At 49.8% G+C, this 13898-nt stretch overlaps 1 pseudogene; it reads right to left on the minus strand.

Annotated features, from left to right (window-relative positions):
• Nucleotides 1-10032: 10032 nt before the first annotated feature.
• Nucleotides 10033-10934, minus strand: LOC102018872 (annotated as a pseudogene).
• Between the last annotated feature and the right edge of the window lie 2964 nt (nucleotides 10935-13898).

Consider the following 13898-nt stretch of genomic DNA (forward strand, 5'->3'; position numbering starts at 1 on the left):
AGGGCCACTCCCCGATTTTTCTCATGCTGTTTTGCTGTTTTCCACCACCATGAATGTTTGCCTTCTGCCATGTGCCTCTCTGCCTTGGAGCCAGCTGAGTATGGACCGAAACCTCCACAAACAGTGAGCTAAATAAACTTTTCCTTCTTTAAAAAAAATGAATCAATTGGTATGATTTTAGGGCTGTAGGAGGTTCAAAACCCTCTAACGGAATTTGAGATTCCCTGGGGGCGGAGACAAAGAACTTCTCTGGGCAGCCCGAATTTATTTGGTTTTCAAACAAAGGAGGGGGATGCTGAAGAAAATGTGGGAATGGGAGTGTAATCTCGCAGAGATATTTTCCGAAGTAGTACATGATGACAGTAGGAGAACTACCTTATCTCTAGGCTGACATTTATTGGAGGAGTGTGGAGACTGCAACTGCAGGCTTTTAGTTAGTTGGGGTAAGAGCCAAATGTCCTCAGCTGTGGCCTTCTTCTGTCCTTTGAGGTGTCACAGCTTCACAGGCCAACACAGGCCTCAGCAGGAACCAGTGACTCACAGGGGTTCACTTACTATGCGTCCTCTGCCCATCTCCAGAAAGGGGCCAAGGCCTTGGACAGACTCACAAGTAAACATGGAAAGCCAATTGGTTCATTTTAAATTCTGTTCGGAGCTGCTTCTCAGTGGTCTCCATCAGTACTTTGGTGCTCCCCTGGTTCAATCACCAGTGGGAGGAAAACAAGCTACATCATCTCAGCCTTTGATGAGATTATCTTTTTTGGGAGGGGTACAGGGTCTGGCTCGGTAGCCCAGCCTGGCCTCAAACTCATAATCCTCCCTGTGCTGGGAGGCACTGTCACACCCTGCTGGACCATAATCTTTTTTGTTGATGAAGGGTTCTGCCTGGGTTTTGATTGCTTTGTTTTCTTATTTTTCCTTTTTTTTTGAGACAGGGTCTCACTATGCAGTTCAGGCTGACCTTGAACTCATTTATGTAGCTCAGGCTTGTCTTGAACTCACAGTGAATTGCCTGCCTCAGCCTCCCAATTACTGGGACTGCAGGTATGCATCAGCATGCTTGGCTTCTTTTCTTTTTTTTTTTTTTTTTGTTTTTTTCCGGTACCAGGAATCGAACTCACAACGTTGTGCTTGCCAGGCAGGTGCTGTGCCACTGAGCTAAATCCCCAGCCCTTCTTTTCTTATTTTTGAAGTACTAGGATTTTGAACCTAGACCTTGAGTATTCTAAACAAGTCCTCTACCTCTGAGCTACATTCCTGGTCCTTTTTATTTTTAAATTCTCATTATTATTATTATTATTATTATTATTATTATTATTATGTTTTAAGACAGGGTTTCACTGTATAGCTGAGGCTGGTCTTGAACTCTTGGTCGTCCTCCTACCTCAGCCTTCCAAGTGCTGGGATGACAGGCGTGTGTCACCATGTCAGCAAGCGGTAATATTTTGAAAGGAATCTCTTTTATTCCTGAGTAGTTGTTCTCAGCAGAAGGCTGAAAATATCCAGTAAGGCATCATATCCACATGGGAAAATATCCTGGCTTTGCTGATGTCCACACTGAAAATCTTCCCTAGGCACAACTCCGCGTCCACCCTGCCAGCTGGACCTGCCGGGCAGCTTGCTGAGCTTTTGCCTCTGCCCTGTGGCTCGCCTCTCTGTGATAGGGAGCTAGCTTTAGACTTTTCCTCCATAGCATCCTCTCCTTTCCTTGTCTTCTTGCAGACTTGAGGAAAGTTAACAACTTGCTCTGGGCTAATCTTTGCCCTAAGACAATGCTGTATCTGGTTTGATTTTTTTTCTTTCTTTCTTTCTTTTTCTTCTTTGAGACAGGGTCTTGAACTCACTATGTAGCCCAGGGTGGCTTCAAACTCTCAGTAATCCTCTTGCCTCAATCTCCCTAGTTCTGAGATTACAGGCGTGCGCCACCACACCCACTTCTGGCGTGATGTCATCCACACCACAAGACTTTCTCCAGATCAGCAAGGGGGCTGTCTGATTTTCTTATCATTTGTGTGTTCATTGCAGCAGCAAAGGAAATTTGCTTCAGGAACTTTCCCCGCTGTCCCAGCTTGGTTAATTGATGCAAGACCATGCACACGCCTTCCTCACCCCGGGGCAATCTTTAATATTAGGTGTTGACCTAAGTGAAAGACGTGGGCCTGGCCAGGAGGCTCACACCTGTAATCCCGGCATTTAGCAGGCTGAGGCAGGGGGATTACTGCCAGTTTGAAGCCAGCCTGGGCTACATGTTGAGACGCTGTCTCAAAAAACAAAATTGAGAAACAAAACAGAACAACAACAACGAAATATAAAAGAAAACAACAAATAGAACTCTTGATTAGGAGTTCACTGGCAGGTCTGGAAGCACTGCTTGGTGTCTCAGTGGCACTGTACCAGGACGGGACATTTCCTCAGGTTCACCCAGGAAACACTCGGCCAGAGTCACACTGCACTGCGGCCCTGGGCCGCTGAGGACCCTTAACCTGTCAATTCTGGGGTCTGTATGATGAGACCAGTGCTCTCCCTCTATACAACTTTAAAAGAAATTGCCAGGTGTGGTGGTGCACTCTTGTATCCCAGCACTTGGGAGGCTGAGGCAGGAGGATTGCTGTGAGTTCCAGGTCAACGTGGGCTACATAGCGAGTTCAAAACCAGTCCCTGAACTAGACAGCCAGACCTAGAAAAGAGAGAGAGAGAGAGAGAGAGAGAGAAGAAGGGGCAAAAAAATGAAACACTGCTTATCGGGATGGTGAGGTGAAGGTGAATGTCTGGGGAGGCTGGGAAAGAGGAGGATTCGAGTTCTTGTCCTGGAAACGCTTTTGGAGCGAAGGCTGGTGTTTGATGCTGACTTGGTGATGCCTCTGTCTGTGTCCTTGGCCAACGCCCACCACAAGGAGAGCGGTTCTCAGAGCTGAGTTGATTGTGTTATGAGGAGGAGGGGACGTAGTGGCACGTTCCGGATTAGAGGGTGCTTGAAAGGGCCTTGCATAGAACTGGGGCTTGTGTTGGAGGATTCAGGTGGTTTGGAGTTATTTTTTGCTCTGTTTTCTTTTTAGGCAGGATCTGGTTACCTAGTTCAGGGACTGGCTTTGAACTCACTATGTAGCCCAGGTTGGCCTGGAACTCACAGCAATCCTCTTGCCTCAGCCTCCCAAGTGCTGGGATTATAGGTGTGGGACACCACACCCAGCTTACTTCATTTTCTATTTAATTTTCATCTTTTATTGATTATAACGGTTCCCTGTGACTGAGACAGTAAGTCTGGTTGTCCCCTGCTGAGCAACAGGCGAAAACGAGAAGTTCACTTTGGCTTTTAGATGCAGCCGGGCTCAGGACTGGTGACCTCAGGGTCCCTGGGTAAAGCAGAAGCGGGTTCAGTGCCTCAGGAGGGGACAGCAGCGGCGGCGCCCCCAATGGAGAGCACAGGCGCCCCAGAGGAGGCCTGAACAGGCCCCGGGGCCGGGCACACTTCTGCGTGCGCGGGGACCCCCCGGGGCATCTTCCCCGGGCTGCACCCGTGAGCGGGGCCCAAGCCTGCCTCGGCCTCTGGTCCCGGCCCCGGCCTCACACCTGCGGCTCCGTAGCTGCTCGGCGAGGAAGGGCGCAGCCTCCAGGGGGTGGGGCGGCAGGGTGGGCTGGGGGGAGGGTCCTGGGCGGTGGGGAGAGCAGGGGAGGGGATTTAAACCCAGATCCTGGCGAGAATCCCAGGTGCAGGATGAGCAGAGCAGGAGCTGGGATGCAGCTTCCCCATCCCGATGACGGTGACTTCCTGGGTGAGCTGGGGCTGGTGCGGGTGGCGACACCGGGGCCGGGACTGCAGGGCGCCCCGGGTTTGGGAGTTGGGACTCAACGCAGCGCTGCGTGTGGAGCGAACGAAGCCCAGGACGCCGACCGTGGCTTCTGGAGGTGTCAGGGCCCCTTGCAGTGCTTGGGGGAGGCCAGGGGCTGGGCAGGCTGCTGCGGACGGGCGAGGCTGGGGCAGGCAGAAGCCCTGCAGGCCGCCCTGGGCTGAAGCCGCGCGGGAGGCGCGTGCAGCCCCACTTCCAAGATGTGACCTTGGAGGCCCCGAGGTGCAGGGCGTGGGGCGGGAGGTGCAGGGGTCGCCCTCCGGCCTCCGCCCCGGGCTGCCTGGACTGGAATGGGGCCCTGCAGGCAGTGGGGACAGTCTGTGCAGCCTCTGACCTCTTATTCCCCTCCTTTTCGCAGCACCCCGGTATCTCCCAGTCCCCTCGATGCCCTCACGCCCTCTAGGCCTCCAGGGTAACTTGGAGCCCCGAAGTGACTCGGGGCCCCCAAGTGACTCAGGTCCTGGAAGTTACTCAGGCGCCCCCAGCCCCCAACTTGCTCTAGGACCCCCAGCTCCCCCAGATCCCCCTGTGTTCTCAGGCCCCTCGGGTCTCCAAGCACCCCTCTTTCCCCAGTACAACTTATTTGCCTCAGGACCCCCAGTTACCCAAGCCCCCCCCGAGGTTGCAGGCCCTGCAGGCCCCCCCCCCTTCCCAGGCCCCCCAGTCGGCCCAGGCCGCCTGGAGCCGCGGAAGCCGAGGCAGGAGCGCACGGTGTACAGGCCGGAGCAGCTGAGCCAGCTGGAGGACGCGTTTGCCAAGAGCAAGTATCCGTCCGCGGAGCAGAAGGCGGAGCTGGCGCAAAAGCTGAAGGTGGCGGAGGAAAAAGTCCAGGTCTGTGTCCCCTTCGCGAGGCCCTGGCCGCCCCGAGTGGCCTCAGCTGCAGCGCAGCGCACCGGAGCTGCAGAGGGACGCGGGGCTGGCCAAGGGCTCCGGGCCGGGCTCGGGTGGACTCCGAGTGCCCTTGGCCGCTGCCCGTCCAGCGCAAGGGTCTCGGGGTTCCGGGGTCCCAGCGCTCAGGGTGCCCCATGCCCCACCCCGACCCTGTCCCTGTCCGCTCCTGCGGCCCCCTGCGGCGCCCGGGAGTGGGCGACTGCTCCCAGGGGCGGGGCCGGCGCTCCCGCGCCTCCGTGTGACACCCTTCCCCGCCCGCCCGCGTGTCTCCCCAGGTGTGGTTTAAGAACCGGCGGGCCCGAGTCCGGCGGGAGGAGCTCGGAGGACAACCCCGGCCTGGGACTCGAGGCCCCGGAAAGAGTTCTGCACCCGGCCGGGCGGCCCCTTACCCCAGCCGCAGCCCAGGCCCCACTGCCGCCCCTGCTCCAAGCCCTGCGCCACCAGGCCCCCAGGTCCCCGCGGCGGAGCCCACCTTCTCCAGACACGCCCAGGGCTGGGGCCCGCAAGACCCCTTCTTCCCTGACCTCGTGCCGGATCCGCTGTTGTCGCCGTCTTCCCTCCAGCTTCTCCAGGGGTCAGACTCCTTCGAGGACCAGGTGGGCTTTGACCAGACCCCTAACCACCAGGAGGCCGACGCCTCTATGTTCGTGGGCCCCGCAGGCCCGGGGCACGCTCCTGAGCCTGCAGCCGGACGGCCGGGAGCTACAGCCTGGGAACAGGTCGGAGCTAGAGGTCAGGACCCGGCTTCGGGGCCAAGGTCCGGAAACACACAGCCGCCCGCCTGCTCGTGAGCACCCCGCGTCCCGCTGGTGGAGTCCTGTCCACACTGGGTGCTGGGACGCTTTGAGAACTTGCGCCCGGAGACTGGAGATCCTCGCTGTGGATTCAGTATTCGCTTTCAGAGAGATGAACAAGGGACATTTTCATCTGATCATGAAGATCTGCCCCCCCACCCCTTTTTTGGTCTTTTTTGAGACAGTTCAGGCTGGCCTTGAGCTCACTTTGTAGCCCAGGCCGGTCTCAAACTCGCAAAGATCCTCCTGCCTCAGCCTCCCGAGTGCTGGGATTACAGGCGTGGGCCACCACGCCTGGCTGGATTCCCCTTTTAGTGCCTTTCCAAAAGCTTGACTGTCCCTTTCCAAAAGCTTGACTGTCCACTGAACAGAAGGAATGTAAACATTACCGACCAGAACCATGTTCTAAGAAGGAAAAGCATTCCAAGGAAACAATATAGGACATTTTGTTTTAAAAAATATATGTGATTTTTGTATAAAGTTATTTTGTACAAATATATGTGATTTTTGTATAAAGTTATTTTGGTAATTAATATAGTGCAACTGTGTATTATTCTGTGGCTGTCCTTTTACTGATAACTTTCCTGGGGAGGGGAATACTTTCATGTGAATTTTATGACTTGCACTTTTACTTTGCATCTCACTATATTCATTGGGCTAGTGTCCTTAAAACCACTGATGTTCCAAAAGCACCTGTGTAATTCACAAACTTAGATTTATGTATTTATTTCAACTTTTTGAAACAGGGTCTCACTGTGTAGTCCAGGCTTGTCCCAGGTCTCCAGATGCAGGACCCTGGCGACCTGCTGAATTCAGGCTGGATCAAGTCAGCTCATGTTGGAGGTGATGATGTTCCAGGGCTGATATCCTCCTGCCTCAGCATCTAGGCTGCTAGGATCACAGGTGAGCCACCACAGGCAGCTAACAAAGTTGGATTTAAATGAATTGAGTAAGCATGGTGAGGCATGCCTGTAATCCTATCACCTGGGATGCTGTAGTCAGGTGGATTGCCACTTCGAGGCCAGCCTGGGCTACACAGTGAGTTCAAGGCCAGCCTGAACTACATGGTGAGACTCTGTCTCAAAAAACAAACAAAAATTGAAGGTCATTAGAAGGTTTTTTTTTTTTTTGTCTTTTTGAGACAGGGTCTCACTATGGGAAAAGTTTCTTGCTGTGGCCTGCTGCTGATGAAACGTGCAAAGTGATCACTATGGGAGCATGATATGCAGTGGCCTATTTTGTTTTCTTGCATTGTCATGTTGGCCTTTCTGGTCTTACTTAAGCCAACTTTCTCAAACCCAAGGCGAACACATCCTGTCCAATGTCCAGAGCTTTTCCTGTTACTTTTTGCATTTAAGTATTGGTGCAAATTGTTGCCTATGATATGAGCTAGGGGTACAGTTTCACTTCATTTCTTATGAAACTCTGTCCCTAGCCACGCATGGTGGTACATGCCTGTGATCGGGAGGCTGAGGCAGGAGGATTGCTGTGAGGCCAAGACTGGTCTGGGCTACCTAGAGAGAGCCTGTCTCAAAAAAAAAGAAAATTAAAACAGAAAAGAATGAAAGGATAGAAAAGAAAGAAAAGTAAATCTGTATCCTTCATCATTCTCCTTGCCTTAACTCAAGTGCCTCCTTTTTCCTGAAGGTTTATTAATGCGCTATCTGCTCCTGGGCTCTGTCCTCCAGTGTTGGACTCTGTCTACACTTGGGCTAATACCTTGCTGACGAAATGCTGAGGAGCTGCACCTCACTAGAGCCTCACTGCATTGCACCCCCTGCACTTTTTTTTTTTTTTTTGTTACTTTTTTTTTTTTTTTTGCAGGTACTGGGAATTGAACTCAGGCCCTTGCACTTGTCAGGCAGGCGCTGTACCACTGAGCTATAGCCCCAGCCCCTCCCTGCACCCTCAAACCTCAGCTGTTACTGACTTCCCTCTCTATAGGTACTGAAAGTGGGCCTTTAAGTTTCTTCCAGAAGTCTGGTGTGATAGTTATCAGAATTACATTAAATTCAGTTCACAAATGTTTCTGGAGGAGTTTACATCTTTTCAATAGAGTTTTGCAGTCTACTTACAATATTTATTTTTCATTTTTGTTGTGGGGGTTGAAAAAAGGGGCAGTGAGCTACATTCTCATCCTTTGAATTTTTTTTTTTTTTTGAGACAGGGTCTCACTATGTAGTTTAGGCTGGCCTCAAACTCTCAGCGATCCTCCTGCCTCAGCCTCCTCAGTGCTGAGATTACAGGTGTGCGCCCCCACACCCAATTAAAAATACTTCTAAAATATTTGAATCTTTCCCTGCATTCTCTCTCTCTCTCTCTCTCTCTCTCTCTCTCTCTCTCTCTCTCTCTCTCTCCTCTTTTTTTGGAGACAGGGTCTTGGTATGTAGTTCAGGTTGGTCTCAAGTGCACTGCAATATTCCTGCCTCAGCCCCCTGAGTGCTGGGATTGCAGGTCTGCGCCACCACGCCCTGCTCTTTTCCTGAATTTCTCCTAAAGAAAATGCCTGAGAGGAAATAGGGATAGTGTGGCGTTTTTATTGCTGTTATTGTGCTATCCCCCAAAACATAGGGTCAGATCCTAGAGGAGGTCCATTCAGCACGCGCACGATCTGGGGTGAGAGCTCACAGTCCTCATACCTGCTATGATACATGGCCGCCAGGGGGCAACAACACACCGCCGATCCCAGCCCAGGGCGCAGCAAGCAGCGCTGGGTTCCTGCAGCTCCCACGAAGAACCAGGTGTGCGGCAGACCTCAGGTGTGGGATGGGAAGAGACGCTCCACATTTGATTATGAGAAAAAGAGGAACAAGCCACATAGGTAGCATGATCTTTTTATTATTGCACCAAGCTAAAACCTAACGGAAAATACTTCTTTGGCCAAGATTTGGGGAATCATGACTTGTGGGAATTCAAATCATAACATGCCCTTTGGCTAACAGTCTGCGTGTGTTGAATCCCATCTTATACCTGTCGTAGGCTCCAGAAATGCCAGCGCTTTGGAATTTGTACCCAAGAGAAATGTCCACTGGGAGACACTTGGAAAGACACATTCCAAGGTGCGTTATAGATTCTTTGTTTTTTTGTTTTTTTTTTTTTGTTTTTCTCCGGTACCGGGAACCGAACTCACGACCTTGCGCTTGCCAGGCAGGCGCTTTGCCGCTGAGCTAAATCCCCAGCCCTTGTTTTTTTGTTTTTTTGTTTTTTTTTTTTGTTTTTCTGCGTTATAGATTCTAACCTCGGGCCGGGAACATAGCTCGGCAGCACAGCCTGGGAAGCACAAGGTCCCGAGTTCAATTCCTGGTATTAGGAAAGAAAAAGATTCTAACCTTGTGCTCAAACTTCCCAGTGCCTGTCAGTGATATGATTGACAAATCTAGATAGTCCCCTAAAGCTCATGCACTCAGAGGTGGGGTGCTATGGAGGTCGTTGGATCATGAGGGTGATACTCAGTGGATTAATCCACTGTGGAGTTTATAAATGTGATTTGGGAGGTGAACCCTGACTGGAGGAGGTGGATCACCAGGTGTGTGGCCTGCAAGTGTCTAGCTTTCACCTTCCTCCCTTGATGGCTGTCTGCACCTCCTGCCTGCCGTGCAACCGGCTGTTTTTCCTCTGCCATGCTACCCTCCCTTGAGCCAGCCCTCTATGGACTGAAACCTTGAGCCAAAATAAACCTCGAGGCAGGGCGTGGTGGCGCACGCCTGTAATCCCAGCACTCGAGAGGCTGAGGCAGGAGGATTGTTGTGAGTTTGAGACCAGCCTGAGCTACAAAATGAGCTCGAGGCCAGCCTGAACTGCATAGTGACAACTTGTCTCAGAAAGACAAAAAATAAGAACAAAACAAAAACAAGGGGTTGGGGATTTAGCTCAGTGGCACAGCTCCTGCCTGGCAAGTGCAAGGTCATGAGTTCGATTCCTGATACCAGAAAAACAAAAACAAAAACAAAAACAAAACCAAAAAACCCTCCCCAAAAGGAAAACAAAATAAACCTCTCTTCCTTTAACTTGTGGGTATGAGGTATTGCATCTCAGCTATGAGAAAGTAAGACAAGAAGCCAGATGCAAAAATGTTGCTGGGAGATTTAATTTGTAAAGAGTCCAAAAAAAAGAGAAACCCTGTAGGAAACGGCTGCAGTGTTTTCCAAGGGGGCTGCACTGTTCTATTTTTTATTGTGCAGACAACTTCATCTGAATTCTACCCTTTTAACAAAACGTGAAGTGCGCAGCGCAGTTACCTACAGGCACCTTGATATTTAGGATGTATTCATCTTTTTTTTTTCTTTTGCTCAAACTTCTGTTTAATATATGTTTTAAAGGGAATAACTTAAGCAACTTAGAATTGGTCTAACATTGTGGGATTTCAAACGTTTGAACATGTCAGTTGCATCCCAGAGTATAAAAACCTTTCACTTCTCATTTAGACTAAGACAAACACTTGTGAAAGTTAGAAACTGGCACAAAATGAGTTGCACACACACAAAAAAGTTTCAACTTCTTCACTCTTCATTTTCTATTCCCAAAAGCCTTACAAGTTGTCTGTGGGCCTTGTTGGTTTTGAAGGAAACCTGTAAGATTTTTCAGATGTGCTATGGCCATTGCAGCTTCTTCTAGTTTGTCATGGCCACAAAACCAAACCCTTTGCGCTTGTTGGTTGAAACCTCGAATCACTTTCACATTGGTGTTGGTACCAGAGGGGCCAAACATCTGCCAGAGGGTCCCCTCATCACTGCCTTGCCCAAGGTTGTAGATGAAGATGCACCAGCTGAAGGCACATTTCCTGGGACACTGACCCCAGAAAGCCCACTCACGTGATCTACACCCATGGGGGAGAACCTGAGCCTCTGCGCCTGGTGGTGCACTGGCCCCTGAAGTGCCTCTTGGGCGAGAGGGGTGCCATGTTTTTGTTCTGGTTGGGATTCACTGTGATGGGCTCAGAGGAACCTGGGGGTTTATGACCATTGAAACTAGTAATTGCCTCTTCTGCCTCTGACTATTTGTCAAGCTGGATAAATGCAACCCCTCTGGACAAACCTGTGGTCTGATCCACAAGGACCCGGGAACTGGTGGTTCGCCTGAACTGAGAAAATACATCCTCCACGTCCTTCTGGGGCATGTCCTTGGGAGCCCGCTGATGCACAAGTTGGAATCTTTGATGATGTCTGAGCTTGCGGGTGGGTAACCAACCCCTTAATGGCTTTTGACTGGAGCCTCAGGCGATTCGATGTGTCTATCCTTCTCTCCGCATCCTTTGTAGTTCCATAGTTCACAGCACCATAGCCTAAGCTGTGTCCTGCCACTTTATCCCGGACAAGCTTTGCTGACTCAGCTTCACCAGTGCTGTTGAGCAGACTTTGTAGCTTGTCCTGCTCATGTTCTGAGGAAGGGAGCTGACAATTAGATTCGTTCACCCTGCAGCCTTTGGTGCTGTGGTCTCAGTCACCGTTTGACATTATATATATTTTTAAAGCTGGAAGCAGGCAGGTTAGCCCAGCGCTGCACTAAGGGCTCCACTCAGCCTTGGGAGCAGTGGTAGCGGATCAATGGCCAGTATGCACAAGTTGTGCATCTTGGGCTGGGGATATAGCTCAGCAGTACAAGCACCTGCCTGGCAAGTGCAAGGTCCTGAGTTTGATTGCCGGTACCCATCTCCAACAAAATCAACAAGTTGTGCATCTTGTACAACTGAAACTTTATCCCTGAAGACCCTTGAGCTCCACGCCTCCTCCTGCCAGCCCCTGGCGGCCAGTATTCTCCTCTGTTTCTGAGTTTGTTGTAGATGCCACCTATCCGTGGAATTATGCAGTTTCTGCCCTTCTGGGGCCACCTTCTTCCTGTGTCCTCATGTGGTCTTGCTTCTGTGTGGGTCAGAATCCTGATCTCTTCTTAGGAGGGTGCCCTTGTACTGGATTGGGGCGCACGGGAGTGACCTCATCTTAACCCCATGCCCTCTTTCAAGGTTGCTCTCTAAATCCACTCACATTCTGAGGTGTTGTGGGTTAGGACTTTGGTCCCGGGGCAAAACTCGACCTCTCACAGGTGGCTGTTTCTCCTTCCACCTCATGGCTGAGCCTGCAGGATGTACAGAAATGCAGCTGAGGGGCTGGGGATTTAGCTCAGCAGCACAGCTCGTGCCTGGCAAGCTCAAGGTCATGAGTTCGATTCCTGGTACCAGAGAAAAACAAACAAACAAACAAACAAAAAAAAACAAAAAAAAAGGAAGAAATGCAGCTGAGCTGGATCTGTGGATGTGGTGGCTCTGTTCCTTTGCCTGTGCTGTCAGCTCCTCCTCCCCCTCGTCTCCCCAGTGATTTCAGCAACAAATGGCAGCATCTGTTCTCCTCCCATCCTCTTCCTGCAGTCAGGGGATGGTAATGTTATTCCTGAGAAATGCCTGTCCTTTCCCCACCCATGTCACAATTTTAAATCAAACCACAGCTTTCCTCGCTTGGTTTTTGTCATAGCCATCGAAGGCGTTCACATTACCTCTAGCCCAGGATTCATCCACGGTACCTATGCTACACGGTGTAAAAGTCAGATGAGCTCAGGACTTGCTTAAAATTCCTCAAAATATTTTAAAGGGCTGGGTGTGCAGGTTTATGGTGGAATGCATGTGTAGCATATGTGAAGTCCTGCTGAATCCTCGCTACTCCTTCAATGTAAAAAATTAACATTATTATTATTATTATTAATTATTATTACTATTTTGAGACACAGCCTTGCTTTGTAGCCCAGGTTGGCCTCAAATTCATGGCAATCTTCCTGCCTCAGCTTTTCAAGTGCTGAGATTACAGGCATGTGCCATCACCAAGAATTAACATTATTTTTAGTTGACACATACTTGTGCATTTTGTGGAGCAAAGTGTGGTAATATGATACATGTATGTGTTGTATATAGATGGAGTTAAGGTGATCAGCATTACCATTTTCTTTCTTTTTTTGGTTTTTTGAGAAAAGGTCTCACTATTCGTTCAACCTGGCCTTGAACTCACTTGGGTAGCCCAGGCTGACCTTAAACTCATCGCGATCCTCCTGCCTCAGCCTTCCGAGGGCTGGGATTATAGGCGTGCACCACCACGCCTGGTAGCATTTTTCTATTTTCTTTTTTTTTTTTTTTTTTTTTGGTTTTTCTCCGGTACCGGGAACCGAACTCATGACCTTGCACTTGCCAGGCAGGCGCTTTGCCGCTGAGCTAAATCCCCAGCCCCGCATTTCTATTTTCTTAAAGATGGATCATTTATTTCTCTGTGTAGAGACTCTTCAGGGTTTTCTAGTAATTTTGAAACATAACATATATTATTATAGGTCATTACTACTAATTCCTCTTCCCAATTGTTTTTGTCACCTGTTAGGTGACAAAAACACATTTCCTTCACCTTCTATACACATTTCCTTCACCTTCTTAGCCTCTAGTGACCACTGTTCTCTCTTCTATGAGATCAGCTTCCGCAGTGAGTGAGAATGTGGAGTATGCATCCTTCCTTTCTGGTTTATTTCACTTAATGTGATGTCCTGCATCCTTGTTGCTACACATGATGTGATTTCCTTTCCAGCCAGAGTTTTTCATGAAGAAGACTCTCTCTGGCTTCCAGCACTTAGATACAATCCCTTACATCCACGAAAACTTGTGTGATTGAAACCTGCATGAGGCTCCCTCACCACCGACACTGGTATCCATCTGTGAAGTAATGAACACACTCAGTTTGATTACATGTTTCCATGACATGCATATCAAAATGTCATGCTGTATACTGAACATATATACAAGTTTTATTGGTCAGTTATACCTTTCTAAAGCTGGCAAGTGTGTGTGTAGGGGACTGAAGACGATAGTTCAGAGGTCTGCTTTCATAGACTGTGTGATCTACCACAGTTGCTCCCTCCTGCACCATGCAGTGCTGGATGGGTCACGGTTTGAGTGCACCCCTGGCCAGCCATCCATGAGGGAGGGGGAAAACTTTCCCATGCTGAGCTGTGAAGGACCACAGCAGCCAGCTGTAGGACTCAGTGGTTTCTTGGCGGTCCCTGGGAGAAACTGGTGGGAGGATTTAGAAAATAAAGACAAGAGACAGCTGGGTGTGGTGACTCACGCCTGTGATCCCGCACTGGGAAGGCTGAGGCAGAGGGATCACTGTGAGTTCAAGGTCAGCCTAAACTATATAGTGAGACCCTGTCTCAAAAAGACAAAACAAAAAAGACAATAGACAATAGCTGGGGTCAGGAGGAGTTACCTCTTACCTGATAGGCAAGAGAACTTCACTTCAACGGTAGGGGTGTTTATTTTATTTTATTTTATTTTATTTTATTTTATTTTATTTTATTTTATTTATTTTTTTATTTTAAAGAGTAAAAGAAGGATAACGTA

This window comes from Chinchilla lanigera, unplaced genomic scaffold, assembly GCF_000276665.1.
Source record: "Chinchilla lanigera isolate Chin_1 unplaced genomic scaffold, ChiLan1.0 scaffold00173, whole genome shotgun sequence".
Lineage (NCBI taxonomy): Eukaryota > Metazoa > Chordata > Mammalia > Rodentia > Chinchillidae > Chinchilla > Chinchilla lanigera.